We start from the raw sequence: 22,753 nt of genomic DNA on the forward strand, positions 1-22,753 counted from the left end.
ATCTTTCAGGCGTTTCTTTTCATGTTCCTGTTCTTCTCTAATTCTGTTCTGGTGGTACTCTAACATTTGTAACATTTGGGAAGGGCTATTTGCTTGCCAGGTACTTTCAACCTTCAGTACTCTATTCTTGATCAGGGGTGAGGAATTTTCTACTAGTTTGCTCACAAATAGATGTGGATATGACTCACTACTTGGCTTAAGGCCACTATTAATAGAAAAACATTTCTCGAATCTGGAATAAAAATCACTAGTGTCTTCATCTGGTTTCTGCTTACAGGCTGAAATAGCGTCCCAATCTTCCTTTTTAGTAATCAATAATCTCGGCAGGACCTGTATCAAGAGTTCAGGTAATGCTTTAGCATGTTCCCCAAGACCAACTCCAGGGAGCCGCCCTTTATCCTCTGTTTCCAATAATGACCAATTTATCTTTTTCTCTCCCAATTCCCAGTCTTTTTCTTTAAGCTTTTCATAAATACCAGCAGGTAACAGTACTTTCAATAATTTAATGATGTCAGCGTAAGTGTAATCCCCTATACGGAGAATGTCTTTTAATTCACGGTGGAACCCCCCGGGATCTTTATCATGACAGGGCAGCATCTTTTTCATTTCCAGTATTTCCATTTTCGTCAAGGGTGTGTAAACATATACTCTTTGAAGCGCACCATCATTGTCTTTTACGGGATGGACCTCTCGTAGGGGGTTCTGTCTGTCTATATGCAAACCCTTTCTGTCGTGGTGTGGGGCAGGGATCATGCACGTGGTCAGAAATGTCACGTACTTATGTCGTTGATCTAGAATGACATTAATTAATTCGGTACCTAGACTTGTCCATCTATCTAAAAGTATGTCGTCCAGTAATTTGTACAAGGGACCGGGATCAGCATATTGGCTTTCATACAACGTGATCAGATGTTGAACCATGTAAATACCAGCTAAACGCTGTTCGTTCGGGGAAAGGCTCAAAAAGGTCTGAGCCACTACATCACCGTTATATATATTAGAGTTGGACACCCATTGTACGGCGGACCGGGCTAATTCTTGTTCATGCATGGTGTGGGGTCTATCGCATTCTACTCGCTTTTTCAGTGCGTCTTCAGTAGCTTGGAACAGATTTTCAAGGGAAAATCTTTCTTTTATAGGGGGTCCCTTCTTGTGGTAGTCAAGGCATATGGGCCTGTCAAATGGTCGTGCTCTACCTACATAAGCTATTCTACCCATGTCCTCGGTATCACCATCTTCCGATGCTGAATCCTCTTTCTCTTCAGACCCTTTCCTGTGTAAGCTTAGAATTTCTTTTCGTATTTTCTTATACATGCAGTCTGTCTTTCCCACTGTATCATGTTTGCCGGCAGATATGTTGTTACTCCACTCGATCATACCTTTAGTTACTCCTTTGTCTGGCTGGTCTTGTTCCCTGATCAGACAGTTAATCAAGAAACGTAGAATCATGTTCTTAACCTCTATCTTTCTTTGTTTCATGGCATTTTCTATACTCTCGGGTCCCTCCCCCGTTCTAATGAAACGGTATATTCTGTCTAAATGTTCCTTCATGTCTGGTAATGGAATCAGATACTCTACAGCGCGTCTTAGTCGTAGTGAGTTTACGAGCAGGCCACCCACACCTGGTACTGGATCGTATACACAATGTGCTATCGCTACAGTAGACCTAAAGGGCGATGCTGTTGCTGGTGGCGTTCGTTGTCCTAACTCTAGCAGTGATCGTGCTGCTGGCGGTGTTTGGGATGTTGCTGGGAGCCCCCCTCCCACTGCCCCTTGTCCTGAGTCGTCTCTCACAGTCGGTGGAGGAAGCTGTTGTGCAGACTGGTTCTGTGGTGCGGCAAAAGGATTGTTAACGGAATGAACAGGAGGAGGAGGAGGAAATACTGCGTTTACATAATCCGGAGCAGGCTCCGCTAGATAGGAAGAAATAAAAGCTTCAGCTTCTGTCTGTCTATGCCTACGTACTTTAGTCGGTATCAGGGGTGGCGGTAAATTACTAGGTACTTCTGAGGGGGTCGCTTTAGCTAGTATTTCCGTGAGGACGGGATACATGCCCGTGATGAGGGCATTTCTTTCTCGATCTACTTGTTCTGTCCTGACCCGTTCCCCCTCTTCCTTTAATTCTTTTTCTCTGGCTTTCTCCCCGGCTTGTCTGGCTCTCTCGGCTTGATGCATTTCCTTCTCTGTCCTCCTATGCGCCTCTTTACGCCACAACTCAATAGCATCTTTCTGGGACTGTCTAGATTTCTTTTTCCATAGTGCTTCCTCTATTCTCATAATGCATTCAGGATCCCATGTTCCTGAGGCAGGCCATCTATACTTTTCGTCTAGATCCTTCGTGTAATCTACCCATAAGTCTAAAAACAGTATGGCATCTAGCCCGTGCTTTTGGTACATAAAATGGCCAGGAGTGTCTCTGGGCGGGACGGGAACTGATTCCTCGAGTATCCCTTTTCTAGTCCCTATCTGACGTAATTTCGAAAACAGTGGCATGTTGAAGCTTTAACGAAAACACAATATACACACGAATAGACAAGAATAGACTGTAAGCAATCATTCACACAACAATACTAAAACATTAGCACAGATACATCCTAACTAGTACATAGGAGAAAAACATAATCCTGACAACTGCTTACTTTATGTACTGTAAAACAGCACAACCATACCGGTCTCATAAAGAGACACGTCTTTACCGTGCCCATCGAAGGGGACACGTCTTGACCGTGTCTGTGTACCCAGACACATCTTTACCGGGCTCAAACAAATGAACCCGTCTCTATGCGTTCCCAATAATGGTACTCACCGGGAAGCAGAACTTGAACTTGAAGGCCTCGGAAACTCGATACTGCTACGGCTGCGGTCACTACTGCTGCGGTTGCTGCTGCGCATGCGCCTTGGAACAGGTGGGCTTCGGGATACCTCGGACCTTGCTCTCTCTCGTCTTGGGCTCTGGTTGGGATGGTCCGCAATCCTCACCGCCTCGTGTGGATGCCTGGTCGCAGTCTCCGTCTCCTCCGTGGGCCTGAGGGAGTAGGCAGGAAGTCCCGCAGTTGTGTACACTTGAAGTCCGTCACGGCTGTAGAAGGGGTAGGGGCTGGACCTACATCGCCGGCGCGTGGGGAAGGGGACTAGTCCCTATTCGGGTGCCAGACTAATGTGGTAAATAAATTAATTACCCTGTCATAATTTCTATACATTAACAAGGGTCATGCATATAATGAGAGGCAGAGTCCGTGGTGTCCGATTCAAAAGGGCTTTATTCACTAACTGCAGCTAGAGGAGAATCGGGTTCCATCACCACTAAGGTTCAGGAAGGGTCGTCATCTAACGTTTATTCACAGAGTACATCATTTATAGTTCAGACATACATTAACTTGCATGGAGAAGGTGGAGCAAGTGAAAAGAGAGAGAGAGATAAGAACACATAGGCGTGAAAGAAGGTGTACATGTGGGCGTTCCCTTGATGAGTCATAAGGTGTGTCATAGGTGGGTGGGTACATGGAGGGGGTCTGCATGGCAACTGGAACCTTTACCCTACTTGTGTGCGTAACCTAGTCATGACGTGTAATTGACGTGCAGCTGGGGAAAACAGGAGGGGCTAACTTTCGTGCTAGCAGAGAAGTCATGGATGTCAGGACGACCTGTACCTCTGGCATTATCTGACATCTTGAGTTCGGAGGTTGTATTATCTGACATAAAGGTCGCTCGAGCAAAAGCTGCTCATCACTAAATGCTAGTGTGGGCCTATATTTCTTCGCGTATAGCATGGGGGCTGTGGGCTTTCTATGGATGCGAGCTCTGTAAATCACTTGAATGGAGACAGAAAGGCTAGGCCCTATCTTCTGCAGGCGGAATATGTTTACCCTTTTCATTAGGCAGGAATGTGTTTCTGTGGAGCGAAGCAGATAACTGTAGGCAAAATACCGTCTTGGCAGGCCTGGCTGGGCACCTCTCGGCTGAGCAGGAAGTATGTGAGAGGTCAAGGAATACATAACTAAACTGTAGCTTTCAGAGTGTCAGGAGGCTTGGGGCCTCGGAGCCTAAATTCGGGTCCTGGCTCGGCTGAGTCACAAAACGGGTGCATTTCAATATTTAAACGTGCACCATGTAAAGACATTGGCAACATAGGCTTTAAAGCAGAATTATCGTTTCTTTCATGGAGGGCCTGGTAGTTGACATGCTAACGTTGGGCGCAAATGCAAATGCGTCTTCATTTCGGCCACAGAGGGAAAATGCATGGATGTCATGCACATACACTGAACGTTGGGGTACACGATAGGGGACATACTTGGCCATATAAAATTTCATTTACCTCATTACGCAAACCCATAGCTGTAATCCTAGCAACCGGATCTGAGTACATTGCCTTGATTGCTTTCAGACACTTTTCTCCCAAGCCTCTTCTGACCAGGACATCCCATAAAAATTCCCATACGACTCGGTCGAAGGCTTTCTCCGAATCGAGGAGGATCATGGTCATTTCTCCCCCCGTGACGGCCATAGCATCAAATAGCGAGATCGCCCGCGAGGTGTGATCGTTGGTACCTCTACCTGGAAAGAATCCATGCAGCCACGGGGAAACTAGCTGGCCAATGATCCCCCCAATCTCTTTGCCCACACCTTAGAATATAATTTGGTGTCAGCATTTATCAGCGATATTGGCCGATAGGAACCCGGGTTCTTCTCTGGTTTCCCCTTTTTGTGAAATACCACTATGTTGGTCTCTTTCCAGGAATCAGGAATCTCCCCGGAGCAGATTATGCCATTAAATAAGTCAAGCAATAATGGAGCAATTTACTCCTCTAAGATCTTATAAACTTCCAGCAGAATCCCATCTGGGCCTGCCGCTTTCCCTGCTGCTAGATCCTGTATTGCATTCCTTATCTCATCCAAGGTTATATCTTTTTCCAGCTCCTCCCTATTTTTATTGTCTAGGACCGGGCATGCAGGCCCTAGCCCCTGACATGAAGCTGACCCCCCCCCCCCCCGCCTCCTGGTCATATAATTTTTGATAAAATTTCTGGAAAACTCCTACTATCTCTTTCGGGTCTGAATACTCTATCCCATTATCCTCAATTCTGGGAATGTTATTTTTATTGTTTTCTTGCCTAATCCGCAGTGCTTGCACTCTTCCAGCTTGTTCCCCTGTCTCGTAGCGCCTTGCTCTTGACGCCTGATACTCTCTGGTTTCCTTTTGTGTAACCACCTTCTGGATATCTCCCTTGATCACAGCCATAGTTCTCGCCGTTTCCCTACCATCCTGGCCTAGCCCTATTTCCTCTATATGCCGTTTCTCTGTCATCGCCAACTCCGAAATAAGCTTCTCTACTATATTTCTATCCTCCTTCCTTAACCTGGCAGAACAGCTTATCGTTTCCCCCCTTAAGGAAGCCTTGAAGGCTTCCCACACCCCATTACGGGATAAACTATATCTGTTGGCGTCAAAGAAGTCTTTCGCCCATTGTTTGAGGTGTTTTACAAACCTATCGTCATTTAACAATTTCCTTTCAAATGTCCACTTTATTGCTTTCCTCGATATATTGTGCACTTTGTATAGTAATATCAGAGGATTATGGTCAGAAACTGTTCTGGGAAGCTTGACGATATTAACATTACATAGCTCCCCTACCGAAACAAAAAAGTAGTCCAGCTTAGAGTATTTCTGGCAAGGGTGCGAGAAATAAGTAAAACCTGGATCAGCTGGCTTTTTTTCCCCCCAAACATCTGCTAACCCATGCGATTGCAGTAAGGAGCCTAATGCCCGAAATACCGTGGAGGCAAGATGGCGGCCGTGTAGAACGGTCGGAAGCAGTGAGGCCGAGGAGATGCGGTTTTGACGCGGTTTTTGAGAGCATGAATCAGGGCGCTGCCGGCTAGACACCTACTAACCCACACCAAACGTGGACTGTGAAAGATATAGGTTTAACCTTTGTAAAAACGGCAGAGTAACCAAATAGATCAAACGACTGCCGTATGTTCCTTACCTGCCGCCGGCCACTCAAGCGGCTTCTGCTGGAACTGACGCAGGCATTGAGGTCGCTCACGTCAGGAGACGTACCCAGAGCAGGCCTGCTAGCGGAGCTAGCGGAGCGAAGTTTACGGAGCTCGCGGCTCAGGAGGCAGCAGCTGCATCAGCGGGTGAACCTGCGGCAAAAGACGTGGCAAAGGACGTGGAACACCCTGGAGACTGCAGAGGCAGAAAAGAGAAGGGGGAGCGGTCAACTGGATTCCAGGGAGCAATTTGGCGACAAAGAACGGAGAAGGGCGATTATGGCCCCCAAAGAGAGTGCAAGCGCCAAAGCAGCTTCAAGAAGGAAGGCTGCAGCGGAGTTGGCAGAGATAGCCGCAGAGAAAGAACATGAAGGTAATAAAAATAAAAAACAAACATCCCCCGCGAGGAAGACAGTGCAGCAACAAGCAGCAATTAAGGGCAAACAAGGTACTACCCCTATTTCAGACATTTTTTAAAAAGTTATCAAAGAAAAAGAAAAAGATCCCAATAGTGAGGCCTTAGCTGAGGTGTCGGAGGGAGTTGGTTGCCCAAAAGATGATGGAGGGGCCACAGAAGATAAAGTGGACACCCCAGTTCAGTTAAGTGTTTTAACAAACTTAAAAGAGAATGCTGGCCATCTGGGGGATGCTGGGGGTAATGCCCCTGTGACTTTGGACACAGATATAGCCCCCCCTGTGTTGGAGGAGGAGACAAGCGATAAGAAGGAAGCTACTAGTGAGGCTTTTTTCTCGGTTTCGGAGGGGGGAGAATGGTCTGAGGAAGACGACAGCCTGGAGCAAGAAGCCAGTGGCTCGGTCACTGATAGTGACCTGGAGCAGGAGGATTTCAGCCCCCCAACAACGGCGGTGAAGTCCAATACAGGAACAAAAACACAGGGACGCAGATGGGATCATCCGACTACTAATCCCCTACTCGAGAGCCCGGGAGGGGAAGCGGCACAGATGTCACTTTTGGAGGTGATACACCAGGAGATAATCGCGCATAGGGAAGAGGCCCGCCAAGAAAGTCGCAAATCACAGGCGCCAGTGAGAAAAATGCAAGGGGTAGTAAGGAAACTGACTAAAGTGTGTGTGAATCTGGGAGATCGGGTTACAAATTTGGAGGAGAGAGTGGTATCGACTGAAGCAGAGACAGCGGCCGCCTCTAGCAGGGTAGATCTCCAGGGCGAACAGATGACAGATGTACAATGGAAGCTGGAGGCGTTGGAGAATAGATCTCGACAGAATAATCTTCGTGTACCGGGGATCCCGGAAGGATCAGAGGGGTCGGACATGAGAGCTTTTGTGATCAAACTATTCGAGCATGCCTTCACAGAGTTGAAGGGATGGGACTGGGCAAGGGAGATCCAAAGGGCCCATTGCACCCATTTCAAAATACATAAAAACGCCAAGTAGGGGGATAAGCCCAGAGCAATTCTTATTTTTCTGGGTAACTATAACCTGAGGCAGGCAATATCAGAAAGGGCAAGACCGGACTTGAAAAAGGACGTAGATGGTTTAACTTTTTTTGTTCGCCCGGATTTCTGCCATGTTACCGTGGAGAGGCGCTGGAGACTAAGGCAGATGATAAAACCATTTCAGGACAAGGGTATGCAGGCATACCTGATTAACCCAGCGCAGCTAAAAATAATTAACGGTGGTAGAACCTTGTACTTCTCTTCCGATGTGAAAGCTAAGGAATATTTGGATGCACAAAGGGTTTAGCAACACATTGAAGAGCAGAGGTGACCAGGGATCTCATGGTCAAAGATGAACTAAAACCCAACATGTTGATAGGCTAGAATAAGGAAACTGGTCAAAGAGGACTAAGGATGACTTTTTGATGGACAAAAAAAAAAAGGGGGGGGGGGTGGTTATCAGGAATGATGTGTGGGGTGTGGTGTGTAGGGTTGTGGGGACATGGGTGCAACAGGTAGGGGTTCTAACTTAAAGGAAGGGGGAAAAAAAGAAAGTAAGAAAGTTCTCTTATAAGATATCAGAAATCTCCTCCGTCTCAACTGCGAGCCATCACGTGAAAAGAGGGGGTGGGGGGAGGGGGTTGGAGGGGTCAGAGGGGGTGAAGGGAGGGAAGGTAGGGAAGGGGAGGGGGGGGAAGGGTGGGAGGAGAGGGGGGAGAAAAGGAAAAAGAATCGAGATGGTAATGGCCAAGGAGTCGGTATTTAGCAGAATAATGGATAAGAACAGTCAGATTGGATGCAGCAGTAATACCAACGATGTCACACATTAAGATCTGTACCATTAATGCAGGGGGGCTAAATGACTGGAAGAAACGGCAGAGATTGAGTTATTTCACTAAGTACAATAATATAGATATATTGTGTATTCAGGAGACCCATCTGCCTTGGGCCAAAAGGAATTTATTGAATATGAATGGTTATGCTCTGTTAGGGTGTTCATCTCAATCCTCAATGATAAGGGGGGTTGCCATCATGGGAAAATGCAATGTGGGGGGGGGGGGTGAGACGCACCAAGTCTGATGGGACTGGCAGATGGGTTCTAGCAGAACTGAATCTAGGTATTACATTGTGTGTGGCCTATGGCTCGAATGAGGATGATCCAGCAGTATTTGATGATTTGGAAGAGGAGCTGGCAGATTGGGGGACTCCCATTGTTTTCTGTGGAGACATGAATATCTCGCGTGATTGGAGGCAGGGAGTTAAATATATGGGACGCAAACCCAAGGTATTTCGGGCATTAGGCTCCGACAATTTTTAATCCCATTGTATAATAGATTTGCGTGTCTGGATTCAGTAGATTGACTGAGTTCTGCAAGCACTATACATAAGTCATGACATACACAGGAGGTTATCTTTACTAATGCTAGCCTAGTCTCTTGCGTTACCTGGTCAGATCATTACCTAGTTAGGTTTTCCATCTACTGTAAAACTGACCATTGAAAATACTACAAAAACTTCAACACAATTGGAGAACAGTTATCCCGCTGCCTTCAAGGAGGTTGGGTTTGCCCCTGCCCTTATTTCACTTGGATGTGGACACAGATTTGTCTGTTTACAATATGTTCCTCTGCTTCGTCTAGAAGTTCAGCTCCATGGTATTCATAGACTTTGCGTCAAGAGAAATTGGCCTGTAAACGCCTTGAGCATAGATGGAGTCTCAACAAATCCCTCAAGGACAAAGCTGAATATCAATCCAGGCTTAGAGTCTATCATAACATGATTAGGGCATCATATTTAGCTTCCACAATTGTGAATGCAAGGAATTCCTTCAAAGCGCTATATAAAGCGCTGAATACATTTGTGAAACCCAAGGAGTGCTCTGCTACCACTGTGGCCTCACAAGAGCTGGGTAGTGATTTAGCTGATTTTTTTACGACAAAATTGAGACTATTTATTTTATTTTCTCAGTCAATCATTCCTGACTCGCCCAAGAATGAGTTTGACCTTAGCCACTTACATCCCTCAGCTATGGGTAGCCTGTGTGACTTTGAACCTTGTTCGGAAGACCAGGTGCTGGGTTTGCTTTCCATGCCAACTCTGGGTCTCCGCAGGACCTTTGCACTCCAAAAATAACAGCTAGTCTAGCGTCATGTCTGGCTCCCATGGTTACAGACTTATTTAATCTTTCACTGACCACTACTAAAGTGCCTAGGAACTGGAAATATGCATTAGTATCTGATTAGTAATTAGTACTGAAAATATTGACTGATGATTCAACAATTCTCTCTATTGACCAATTTCTCTGTTACCTTCATTTTGCAAAAACTTTTGAAAGGTTCATTAATAAACAAGTTTCAGCCTTCCTTGAAGCATCTGCTTCTTGGTCCTCTTGCAATCTGGCTTTAGAGAGCTCCACAGCACTGGGACCACTCTATTGGCTGTGTGAAATACTACAAGCCTCTCCCCTGACGTCAGAACTTCGGCCTTGTTAGCATTGTTGGATTTATCAGCAGCATGTGACACGGTCTCCGAATCTATTCTTACCTGTAGGCTTCACAAGGCTGGGTATATGGTAGGGCACTACATTGGCTCATAGACGTCCCCACAAATTAAACGCAACAAGTCTGCTTGGATTCTTTCAAGTCTCAACATATGTACATGAACAAGGGAGTACCTTGGGGATCATGCCTGAGCCCTACTTTGTTAAACATCTTTGTGGCGCCATTACCCTGAATCCTTAGGAGCTTGCGCTGCTGAGATAGTGTCATATGCGGATGATACTCAACTACTTTGGGCCTGATTCAGAAGAGGTGAAGAGTAAATTTGCAAATTGCATGAAGGATGAGTAACAACTGTCTCCAATTAAACTGCAACAAAACTTACACCATGCTATTTGCCAAAGTGACTGAGGTTTGGTCAGCTGACTGGTGTCCCACACAACTCAGCTCGGCTCCTGCACCTAGGAAGGTGGTAAAACATCTCAGAATGAGGGTAGATCAATTTCTTTCCATGGAGCTCTACCTGCAGCATCTGTTAATCCACTATGAGGCTTTTAAAAAATGCACCCTCGTGGCTTCCAGGCACCATTAGGAAGACTCTTGTACTGGCTCACATCATCAGTCGCCTTGACTATGGGAATGCCCTGTTGACCTCAGTGAATGACACTCTGTTTTCCAAACTGCAGGTAGTCCAGAACACTGCTGTGTGGCTAATCTGTATTATTCCATTGTGCTTGCCTTCTTCTCTGATCCTCATAAAGCTTCATTGGTGCCTTTTAGGAAGTGGGTCATCTTTAACATTTTTTGTCTGACACATAAAGCTCTTCTTAAGTCTCAACTAAATCCTTACCTTCTCTCAAGACACCTGAGTTCTTTGGACAAGGTACTTTGGGTGATCCCTTGTATCAGTCCACAAGATTTGGGGCAGCTCTTTCTCTTACACAGCCCCCTATCACTGGAATAAACGTAATCTTAGCCTTTGCTCTTGTCTAGATTCCCCGTCCTTTAAGTAGGGACTTAAAGACTTGGTTGTTTTAGAATCCTCCTTTTTCTTCTCTTGTGCAGTGCATGATATCAAATAACCACAATATAATATAAATGTGAAAAATATAAATAAATATATAAATATATAAACATATTGTACAAACCATATTGTCCAACTAAGGCCTAGGGCGTGTCCATGATATAATAATGCGCCACAGCACAATGCGGTGCCAACACACTTGCCCCTTCTGACACTGACAAGGAATCGCCCCAGAAAGAGGCGTCCATTGGGCATAGGAGGCGCCGCGAAGATGCTACTTGGGAGTGGGGCTGTGGTTTAGGGAGAGGTGAGGTGGGTTTTGGGGTTTTTTGTTTTCTTTTTTTGGGGTTTTGGGCTAGGTGCAGTGGGGTGGGAATCCAGCGTCTCAGGGGTGGAGTGGGATGTGGAAGGGATGGGTTGGTCTTTGAGAGGGCTTTTTTTAGTTTTTTTGGATTTTGGGATGGGTTTAGTGGGGTGGGGATGCAGTTTCTCAGGGGTTGAGTGTGATGTGGAAGAGATGGGTTCGCCTTTGGAAGGAGGGTTTTGGACTTTGGGTGGGGTGGGCTCGGTCGTCACAGGGCTACAGGCAAACATGACATTTGCACGGGCAAAACAATAGGATGTTCATGATAGAGTTTGGGTTGGGAGGTAGAGAGAGTGGAAGCTTGAGCTGAGCCTGCTATTTGAACTGTGTGTTGTGTGGGTGACTGTGAATGTTTGTATTTTCGGTGTTGTGGAGGCTATGGGTCTGTTGCTGTATTGCCTGGGGATATTGTTGTGCGTGTAGAGGGGTCTGTTGTTGTGGTGCCTGGGGTTATGGTTATGGGTATGGAGGTGTCTGGGTCTGGTGCAGGGGTTGCCTGACCTAGTTAAAACAGGAATTAAACTTGTCCGTACTGAAAGGGACAGATTCTTTATGTGGCAAAATGCTGTTTTCTATGTGAAAAATAGAGCGAAAAAAGTACACATGTTCTATTATACAGAATATTATTAAAAAACTTGCCTTTCAACAAAATACCCTTTCTTATATTGAGAGTATAACTGAAGCTGAGCTACCTCAATATAGCCATTCCATATCACGAATGCAGCACACCATCTGCTTACTCAACTGGCAACTGACAAGAATTTCCCTACCACATAACACAAAGGTATATTATCACAACTTAAAATTAATTACATTACACCCTTTGTATGGTGGATCTGAGCCATTCTAAAGGTTGGCAGGAACAATGTTCTTCTACTGGCGACAAAACAGGAGCACGTTATAATTAAGTGCAAAAAGGGTGTTGGTCGCTTTAGACAAAAGGGACATTTAGCTATAGCCAGCCCTACCTGCCAAGCCTGCTTCCATTGTATAAAAGCTGGCACCAGCCCATATCTAGCCTTTTCATACACCGGTTGAATATGCCCTCCATACCTTACCTCCTTTAGAGGACACAGAATATCTCACATTTTCTAGACCCTCCTCCTAGAGCCCTCCTTTACTAAAAACTTAAAAGTGTGTTCCTGCTGTGTAACAGACAACCCTTGGAGTTCACTCCTACTGCAACATCTAGGGATACCTTAATATCCAGTAGGTTAGTCACCCACCTGTCGGCATAACTCTCCTGCAAGCAGGAATTTATAATTTGCCTCAAGGAACTCTCATCCGCTCTAAAAAGACCAAGCCAGTATTTAAGAAGCCGTTCTTTTTTACGTAAACAGTGCATTAGTGAGGCCCAATTTAGCCTCAGGTCACTAATTACAGTCCCTCTTGGTAGGCCCAGTTATTTCTTCCAACATTCATTTCTAGAGTTTTCATCCTTCCTATATATTTGTCGGGCAATACCTCACACCCATACAGCAACAAACTAACAATTTTAGCATTATATGTCTCTTTAAGCACTTCGGTGAATATTAATATGTGATATAAAATTAAGGGCCTCAGTTATGAGAAGTGACGCATCGCTGTGTGAAAGCAACAATGCTTCACTTCTCAGTGCGCCCTCCTTGCGACATGATTGATGCATCATATTTACTGTATGACTCATCATGTCGCAAGGAGTTAACGATACGTCAGTATTTCTGATGTATCTGTGCAGCGCAAAAGTGACGCATTGCCGGAGTGTGTCACAAAAGTGGTGCAACTCCAGCAATGTGTCCTTTCACATGGGGCAAGCCCCATGTGAAAGGGCCTGCGTCAGTCTTATGCCTGCTCCGAGGCAGGCGTAAGATATTGACTCATTTGCGTCTTAGAAGTGGCGCAGTGAAATCTTAGAGATTTCACTGCGTCACTTCTATGACCCTTTCATGCGTCAGAACGCCCCCCCCTGCATACATTATACCTGGCACAGGTATAATGTGGCGCAGGGGTTTACAAAGTGATGCATCTACCTAGATGCGTCACTTTGTAAATATGGTGCAACAAGGCACAATTTTTACGCCACCGGTGTGTCACAGATAGTGACGCACCAGCGGCATAAAAGTGACGCATGGCCTCATAAATAAGGCCCTAAGATTGTATCTAAAAAGAAAGCCAAGATAGCGATATTCCGTTACCTCTTCTAGTCGGATGCCATTTAGCCACATTAGACCTTCTCCTCTGTACCCTCCCTTTCAAAAGAACCATTACCATAGTCTTCGCCATATTTATTTTCAAAAATTGGACTTACTGTACTCAGTGAATGCATCCAATTGTCTCTGCAGTCCAACTGGTATCAAATGCAGCAAAACCTTATCATCGGCAAAAAACATTACTGGAATGACCTCATCACAAAGTTTTGGCAGAAATGATTTAACAACACTTAACACTACCACAGCATCCACTATTTATATGGAAAACAGAGGAGGGTCCACATACACACCTGCCTCAATCCATCAGGGGTATACATTTTGTTTTTCAATTCTCCATTTCCATTTTCAGCCATGTTCCATGAGCCTTCATGTAGCTAAACAATCAGTTTTATTAAGTCTGGTGGGCACTCCAATCTCCTCATTTTCTCCCAAATTAGGTTCCTATTATTATTGTCAAAAGTTGTTGGCAAATTAATTTATGACACATACAAATGTTGCTTTTTCTCAAAAGGCATATTTTTTGGCTGAAAGCTTTAATATAAGACAGCCATCCTTAGTTAAAGAGCCTTTTCAAAATCCAATTTGGACCCGAGGGAGAACATTAGCTACGCTTGCCCAGTCCTCAAGCAACCCTAGGAGGTGTTTGGCATATATCGTTCTTGGGATATCAAGTAGCGTGATCATACTGTAATTAGACACTAGGTCCTGCTTCCCCCGTTTGAAAAGCAAGACCCTTTTACTGCCTTTCCAGTTTCCTGGAATAATATTGCTCTAAATACCAGAGCTAGGACTTGGGCCCACAACTTTGAGTAAAGTTTAATTATATCGGACGAGAGGACGCCTTGGCCAGGCACCTTGGAGTTTTTTAAACCTTTTATGATGGTTTCTATTTCCACTACTGACAAAATCCAGTAGATAATCCCTCCCCCTGTTCCATGGCACCAACCTGCCCTCTCCCTACTCCACCCTTCTCTGCATCTATGTGTGTGTACTACTCCGGTAGAGGGGCTGCTACAATTCTTTGGGTCACCCCAGAACTTTATTTACTATAGTCCAAAAGCCCTTCATATTTCCCGCTGTCAGCGAGGCAATTGCTTTATTCCATATATTCTCTTCTAAGCTCTTTCCTATAGCTTTTCTCATAGCCTTTAATTAAATTACCGTTATTTTTCCCACCTCCCTTACAAGCCTCCTTTATGTTCTTATTCAATACTACCGTAGCCTGTTTTTTTGGTCCAGCCTAGCGGATCCTTCTAGCCTCTACCACACTCCAAATCTGCTGCCATTTTGCTTATTGAAGTAGTTAGGATCTCATACTCCTGTACCATAACCTGTGGCATCAGAGAAGATTGGGCTTTCAGTACTTCCTTCATTTTATTTTGTGCATAACGTTTCAGCTTACCAGTCCATAATAATAAGCACTTGTTCAAATGATATATTGTAGAGCTATTTTTCCAGAGATGTCTTAAGTGTATGTCCCTTTACAGTGAACGGATTATAGGTTTATGATCACTGCCTGTTAGGCCACCTACCACTAGGTCCTTAACTAAACCCAATCTCTTGGTAGAGATCATAACATAATCTAAAAATGTAGACACTCTTCCATTATTGAAGGTGCACTGAGAAGGAGGGTCTCCTACACATCTTCCATTCACATTAGGCATATTCGAGCTGTCAAGCAACAGACCTAGGGGCATTTCAACAAGGGGGCGTTAAAAAATTATCACCGCTTTTGCGGCCGTTTTTGGCCGAAAAGCGGCGATAATTCTAACTCCCTATTAGCAAGGACACGCTAACGCGAGAATCCATGCTTCTTCGCCGTTTCCCTCAGGGCCCAGCTTTGCATCTCTAATGAGATGCAAAGTGGGCCTTCATCCCCAGAATAATGGGAGAAATGTCGCTAAGCGACATTTCTTCTATTATCAAGCCTCACGCACAGAAGCATAGCGACAAGAAAATTAGCGATACCCTCGGTTATTGCTACTTTCCCTACGCCTGCTTTGAAACTGACTTAGTCATAATATCCTATTGAAGGTGGATATCATGGCTAAGTAAGTGAGGCCCTATCAGCAAGCTATTGCCAAAAGTTGTGTGATTATCACTTGATTTCCAGCGATAATCACACAGTTAGGCAGCTTGCACTCTGAGTTTTATCGCTGTGGAGATAAGCATTGCTGATAGCACGCTATCACCGCAATAAAATTCCAAGTTGGGTGGTGATAATTATCCTAGCACTCAGTGCACTTAGCGATAATTATTGCCCCCTCTTGATGATATATCCTCCAATTTCCTCCCTCTCCCATCACCCCGGTGATGCTCCAATTGCTGATACGAGATATCCAGAGTGTTTTCTTTCTCCATTTGGAAGTCATCCTTTTGTAGTGAAGGCAGGGCCTTGCTTGCACACATTGCTATGTTAGCCTAAGCTTATTAGAAGTTTAAACGCCATTTTGCCTTTTTGCCGCTTTTGCACATGACACTGCATGTAGCTGATGTGGTAAGTTTGACTTTGTGAATATCGTTGTAATAATCCAGTAAAAGTTTGTATTTAAAAGAGGTTTATTGATCAGCTCAGCATCCAGTCCTAGTACAGCAGTATCCAGGTTACAACTGACAAGCAGTGCAGAATGCTGTATGAGCAAAGCTCTGTTAAGAATATAGAATTTATAAAGAAACATAACATGGCACATGCAGTTAAAAAGGCAGGATTACAGGTTACATAACAACTCAACTAATACAGAATATAACACATCTCCCTCATTAAATAAAAAAACGAAATATATATTATACAAAATCTTGTAAAGCAGTAGGTCTTCTTCTGACACGCGTATCATCTTTGACTCTTGATGATACTGAGTCAGAAAAGGAACTTGAACCAATTCCACAATTGGAACTATTGCATTGGCCAAAATTACCTTGAGACTGGAACTGTACATCATCTTGTGTTGGACATTGTGCAACCTTGCTCAAATTCGAGACCTTGCCATCTTGGGTGATGACAGAATTACTGAATACTCTTTTAATTTGAATTGGTCTACCATACCTACTCATTCCCTTGCTAACCATGAAAGGTTTCAGAATTCTGACCCAATCACAAACACACAATCTATGCTCTCTTGTCTTCCACTTTGTATTTTACCACACTGCTGATTTACTTTGTTTACAACTAACTCTGTTTGCAATTTTTTGAATATCAACCTCATACTCTCCCAAATATTTACATTTTTCCTTAAACCACAAAGGACATATGTCTGACGTAGGATCTCTACCTTTAAGTAATTTGAAAGGACTAACCTCTGTGGTGGTATGAGGAGATATACGATAGGTCCAAAGCTTCTCCCTAAGCACATTCAACCAATTACCTTTCTCCTTAATGGTATCAGCTACAAAAGTCTTCAAAACTCGGTTAAAGCATTCAACCTGTCCGTTCTCATGTGGTTCATAAAGAGATGTCCGAATGTGTTTAATATTGCAGGTTTGTAAGAATGATTGCATCTCAGATAAAACTAACTGCACACCATTGTCCGACACTAACACAGAAGGGCATCCTTCTCTTGCAAAAACTTCCTTAAAGAAAGAAATAACCACCTCAGAAGTCACTTTAGCCACAAATTTCACTTCTGGCCATTTAGAATGATAGTCGATCATAACTAATGCAAAACGTGAGGCTTCTGGTAAAATATGAAAAGGGCCTGAAATATCAAAAGCTATTTTATTCCAAGGAAACTCTGGCCATTTCACTGTTTAAGAGGTGGAATATACAATTTTAACATCTTATCTTTGGTACAACACTTGCTACATTCTCTAACAGTGCGGTCAACATACCTGTCCATCCCTGGCCACAAAAAATGTAACCTTATTACACGCTTCATGGCTGAGATTCCAGGATGAGTTTTGTGTGCCAATTTAAGGGTCAGCTCTTGTACACCACCCGGCGGGATACATTTTCCAGATTTGAAAATCAATTCACCTTCACAGCACAACTCATCTGCCACATTATAAAAAGAAAGTAAATCATCCCTGACGCTGGCCTTGTTGGGCCAACCCTCAAAAAGATATCTCTTTAACAGTACCAATTTCTCATCCTCATCTTGACATTTCATCCAAAACTGTTCACTAATATCCTGCTACTGAGGAGAAACAAAATCAGATAAACTTAACACAAAATCAACTTCGCTAAGACGATTGACCTTGTCTCCCTCACTTTCACAAGGAAGACGTGATAGACAGTCAGCAGTAACATTTTTTTTCCCAGGAATGTATTCTACAGTAAAATTGTATTCCTGTAACCTTGATGCCAAACGTGCAATTCTTGCTGTGGAGTACCAACCTCCACCAATCGATAAAATATGTACAAGCGGCTTGTGGTCGGTTCTCAGGATAAACTTGCTGCCCCATATGTAAATTCTGTAATGTTCAATGGCCCACACACAAGAAAGCAGCTCTCGTTCAATAACTGCATACCTGCGCTCCGTCTCACTCAAAGTCCTAGAAGAAAAAGCCCTATTCCATTCCATGACACCATCCGTCTGAGATAAAACACAACCCAAACCATACAAACTTGCATCAGTGGTGATGATACATTTCCTACTCATTCTAAAAGGTTTCAAAGTTGGCGAATTAACAATATCATGCTTAATTTCAGTTAATGCTCTTTCTTGTTTAGCTTCCCAAACAATTTCATTACTTTGCCTCAGTAATCTTCTTAATGGCTCCATTTTGGTAGCAAAATTAACCACAAACTTGCTGTAGTACTCACACATGCCCGAAAAGGAAAGCAGTTTTTCCTTATTGCTTGGGGCTGGAGCACTGAGAATGGCTTCCACATTTGATTTCTTAGGAATCAAACCTTCCCCCGATAATGTATGTCCTACGTACTCAACAGATTTCTTAAAAAGTTAGCATTTGTGTGCTTTGAGGGTAAGACCATACTTCTCTGGTCTACTACACACTTCATCTAAGTGCGAAGCATGCCCCACCTCATTTTTTGAAAAAATCAAGATGTCATCCTGAAAGCATTTTACAAACATATCAAGGTCTCTAAAAATTTGGAACATAACCCGTTGAAAAACGGAGGCGGCCGATGCCAACCCAAAAGGCATCCTTTTGCATTGGAAAAGTCCCATAGGAGTGATGAAGGCTGTATATTTTTTGGATTCTTCAGTAAGCTCAATTTGATGGTACGCCGACCTAAGATCAAAAAGTGATGACAATTAATTATAATATTGGAATTAAGTGCCCTCAAATCAATGCAAACTCTCAATTTTTGGTTGTGCTTCCATACCAAAACTATGGGCAAAACCCATTCTGACGACTCAATGGGCTCTATAATGTTGTCTTTCAGCAAATCATTTAGCATTTCCTTTAACTCATCTCTAACATTTAGAGGAACCCCTCTTAACTTTTGTTTAACAGGAAGTGTGCCTTCCTTTAACACAATTTTATGTGCAAAGTTTTTCAGTTTCCCTAACTGATCACAGAAAACTTTGTCAAACTTGTTGCTCCAAAATGAGATATCATTTTTTTCTTCACCACTAGAAAAAATAGCACTTATCATTTCTTGCTCACTACGCAAAGAGATGGGATACTTGGCACGCGAATTTAATTTGATGCCAAGCTCCCATTGGTCATGCCAACCAAGCACATTGACTCCTTTCACAGCAATGTATAGTTTGATATGAGCTGACCTTCCTCTAAAACTTAATGGAACCTTTAAAAATCCTTCAATATCAATCTTATTCCCATTGAATCCTTCTGCTATTATATCCGAAGGTTGTAAACTAGAAATATCACACACACTTTGTAATTTCTCATTAAAGTATTCCTTAGTAATTATTGTCCATGGGGACCCAGAATCCACCATAAGCTGAATAGCAATAGTTAGGACATGAAAAGCACATTTTGGAGATTTCCTACTGGTTAACACTACACACCCACTTTGAACAATAGAAACTACATAACCCCGATCAAGGTCCTGTTTAACTTCATCAGGAATGCTAATGGAAGATACTTTTGTAGGAGTAATAGTGTTAGTGGGAGTACGTGATTGTCCTGCCCGTAATTGGGAATTATAGCGTTTTTCCCTACAAACATTACTAAAGTGTCCCAACCTACCACAAATATTGCAAGTTTTGTTAATAGCAGGACACCCCTGGAAAAAGGCAATGTGTGATTTGCTACCACACCTAAAACATGACACTGAACTATTAGTAAAATCTGTTCTTCTGTTATTGGAACTATAAGCATTTTTTGATCTTACTTGTGTAGGAATAAAATGTTTGGCCTCTACCTTGGGCTTTAAAAGACATACTTCTTCTTCTGTATTGCTTTTACCAGAGTTAGAGCTTCGTTTCACAACTATATCCATCCATTTTTCTGACATTTCAGTGGATTTAGCGATGGCAATAGTTTCTTCCAAATTAGGGTCACCTATACACCATAATTTATCTTGAACCTTTTTGTTCTTAACATGAACAATAATCTGATCACAGATCATTTCATCAGACATGGCGCCAAAATTACAATGCAAGGTTAGAGCTCTTAAAGCCATGAGAAAATCATCAAAAGACTCCTCCTACTTTTGTGCTCTAGTGTAAAATTTGAAACGGTTTAAAGCAATTATAGCTGTGGGTTTGAATCTTTTCTCTAATCTACCAAGGGCCTCAGTATAAACATTCATAGTATCACCACTACCAGAAGGCACTGATGACTGAGGTAAGGTTCTAAAAATCTCTTGTCCCTCAGACCCTAAACAGTGCAGTAGAATACTTTTTTTTCTTTCTGCTCCCATACGTTCTCCATCTATAGCTCTCATATAGTTGAAAAATTCCTCCTTCCACCTTGACCAAGGCATTGGAGGATCACCCTTAACTTGTAAAAATTTAGCAGGAGGGTCAAACTGCATTGTAATAGTGAACTAATAATTAAAAGCATGCTATCAATAAGCTACCATATAAGACAATGAAATAAGATGAGAATAGTTGCCAAAGAAAATGAACTAAATAAAAGAAAGAGAGATAAAAAAAAAAAAAAAAATCTAGTTATTATAATAAAAACAAAGAATTGTCAATGTACTTATGGATGTTGGAATAAATGAAGAAATCCACCGATGTTTTCCAGAGGATCTGGCTGCTAGGAACTCTCCATAAGTCTTGAAATTAAAATTGAAGAGAAATCCATCAAAAGAATACGAATGTGGTAAAAAGCAATAAAATGGGAAATAAAACTGTAAGCGCTGAAATTATTAAATTAAATGTAGAAGCGCTTGAGAAGAAATGAAAACGTTTGTATAGTCTGCGAGCAAATGCCGTGTAATGGTTGCTAAGGAACACAAAAACAAAAGGGAGGCACGTTGCAGCTTGCGTGACGCGTGTCACGTGATGATTTGTAACGCTGCGCGATGACGTTTCCTTAGCGAAGATTCTACTCGCACTGCGCGGTGACGTCACTATTGTTTTCCTCACGCCCCGGTAATGATGTTTCCTTCGTCTTCCTCACGCCAGTGGGATGACGTTTCTTCCGACTTCGTCACACCAGCGGGATGATGCTTCCTTCGTTCTACACCCTTGTCAAGAGATGACGAAGCGAGTGTAGTCAGCGGTAACCAAGCACCAGAATAAACAAATGGTTGCCAGGAAGCAGGTAAGACGCTATGACGAGTAGAATACAGTTGCAGAGTTGCAGATGACAGACAAATTGAAAGATGCATACAATGCATACAAAGTAAAACAGAGTCCAAAATATCTTGAAACTTCTGAATAAGCGAATTCCTCATGGAGGCAATATTCCAAGCAGAGGGATGACATAAAAAAGTTATTTTATCAAGTGAAAAACCATGAAAACGTTCCAAAATTTCCAAATTCTTCCAAAATTGCAGTAATGGGTCCAAACTCCGCTCCTGTGCTGAAGATGGCAGGTGTAAGGTTGTCCTTGTCGCCAAAATGTGTAATAATCCAGTAAAAGTTTGTATTTAAAAGAGGTTTATTGATCAGCACAGCATCAAGTCCTAGTACAATGACCATCAACAAAGCACAAGGACAATCGCTGCAAGTGTGTGAACTAGATTTGGAGAATCCGTGCTTCTCACATGGACAACTGTATGTGGCCAGCTCACGCATTGGAAAACCTTCTGATTCATTCGTGTACGCACCAGACGGAAAAACAAAAAATACTGTGTATCCACAAGCACTCGAATAAATAAACAGAATTAAAACAACACTTTAAAATGTTTTCCATATTAAAATGAACAAGTTTCAATAAAAATGACACAATGTAAATTAAATGTTATCATAACAAGTTTCCTTAAATTTTCTTTCTTCTGAGATCGCAGCAACGAGCGACGGGTAAGCTAGTATTTTATAAAACATAGTTCATAGCTAGGGAGGGTGGTATATAAGGCACTATACAACCTGTTTTCACTATTATTATAATATGATTTCTCCTTTTGTGTTTTATGAATTGTAACAATGCTGATCGTAATATTTTTAATCATATGTCTGCTTATGTTCGCAAAAATACTGCATCTTAGAGCACGTCGCTGAAATAAACATTTTAAACTTTACTGTGTCTCTTTTTACCCATGTTGTGGACTGGTATGAGAATAACAAACAAAAGAGTGTTCTTGACTCCCACCATTCCTGAGAGTAACTTGAGTCGCATGTTCTGGGTTGTCTAACCATTGGTTCATTTGCTATAGGACGAAGAGCTAATGCGACACTGATGCTAGTCGGTTAGGGGGTTCTAGGTACTTAGGTGAGTTTTTTGATCCACCACAATTCACTGATGTCCTGGATCTCTGTGCATAATTCTGTGTGTGAGCAGAATCCCTGCAACACTTTGAAGAATGAAAAGGTATTTTGGTAGTTAAAATTGCCTGTCAACATGATAGGAACCTTTAGAAAACTTAAGCTCACCCTATCCATCAATGCTCCTAGCTCGTTCAACTGGTAAGCCAATATTTTATTTGGAGTGAAGTAACAGTTGATCAATATTAAATCTGGGCAGCCTTTTGCCTCCATTTTGCCCTGCTTATCTGATAATACACCACAAGTGAGACTGTCAGAAGAGTAGTATATTCCTGAAACAGTACGCTCCCCTCAATCTCATATTTTACACCAATTATTACAGCAAGACCTCCAGCAGACTGGCTCGAGCGCTAAAACCTTATAGTCACTTATCACCACCTCATGCACTTCCCAGGTCTCCTAAAATACAATGATCATAGTATTTCTGTCCTCAATACCCATCCGCAATTATTCTAGATTCCT

This window comes from Lissotriton vulgaris, chromosome 8 (genome assembly GCF_964263255.1).
Source record: "Lissotriton vulgaris chromosome 8, aLisVul1.2, whole genome shotgun sequence".
NCBI classification, from domain to species: domain Eukaryota; kingdom Metazoa; phylum Chordata; class Amphibia; order Caudata; family Salamandridae; genus Lissotriton; species Lissotriton vulgaris.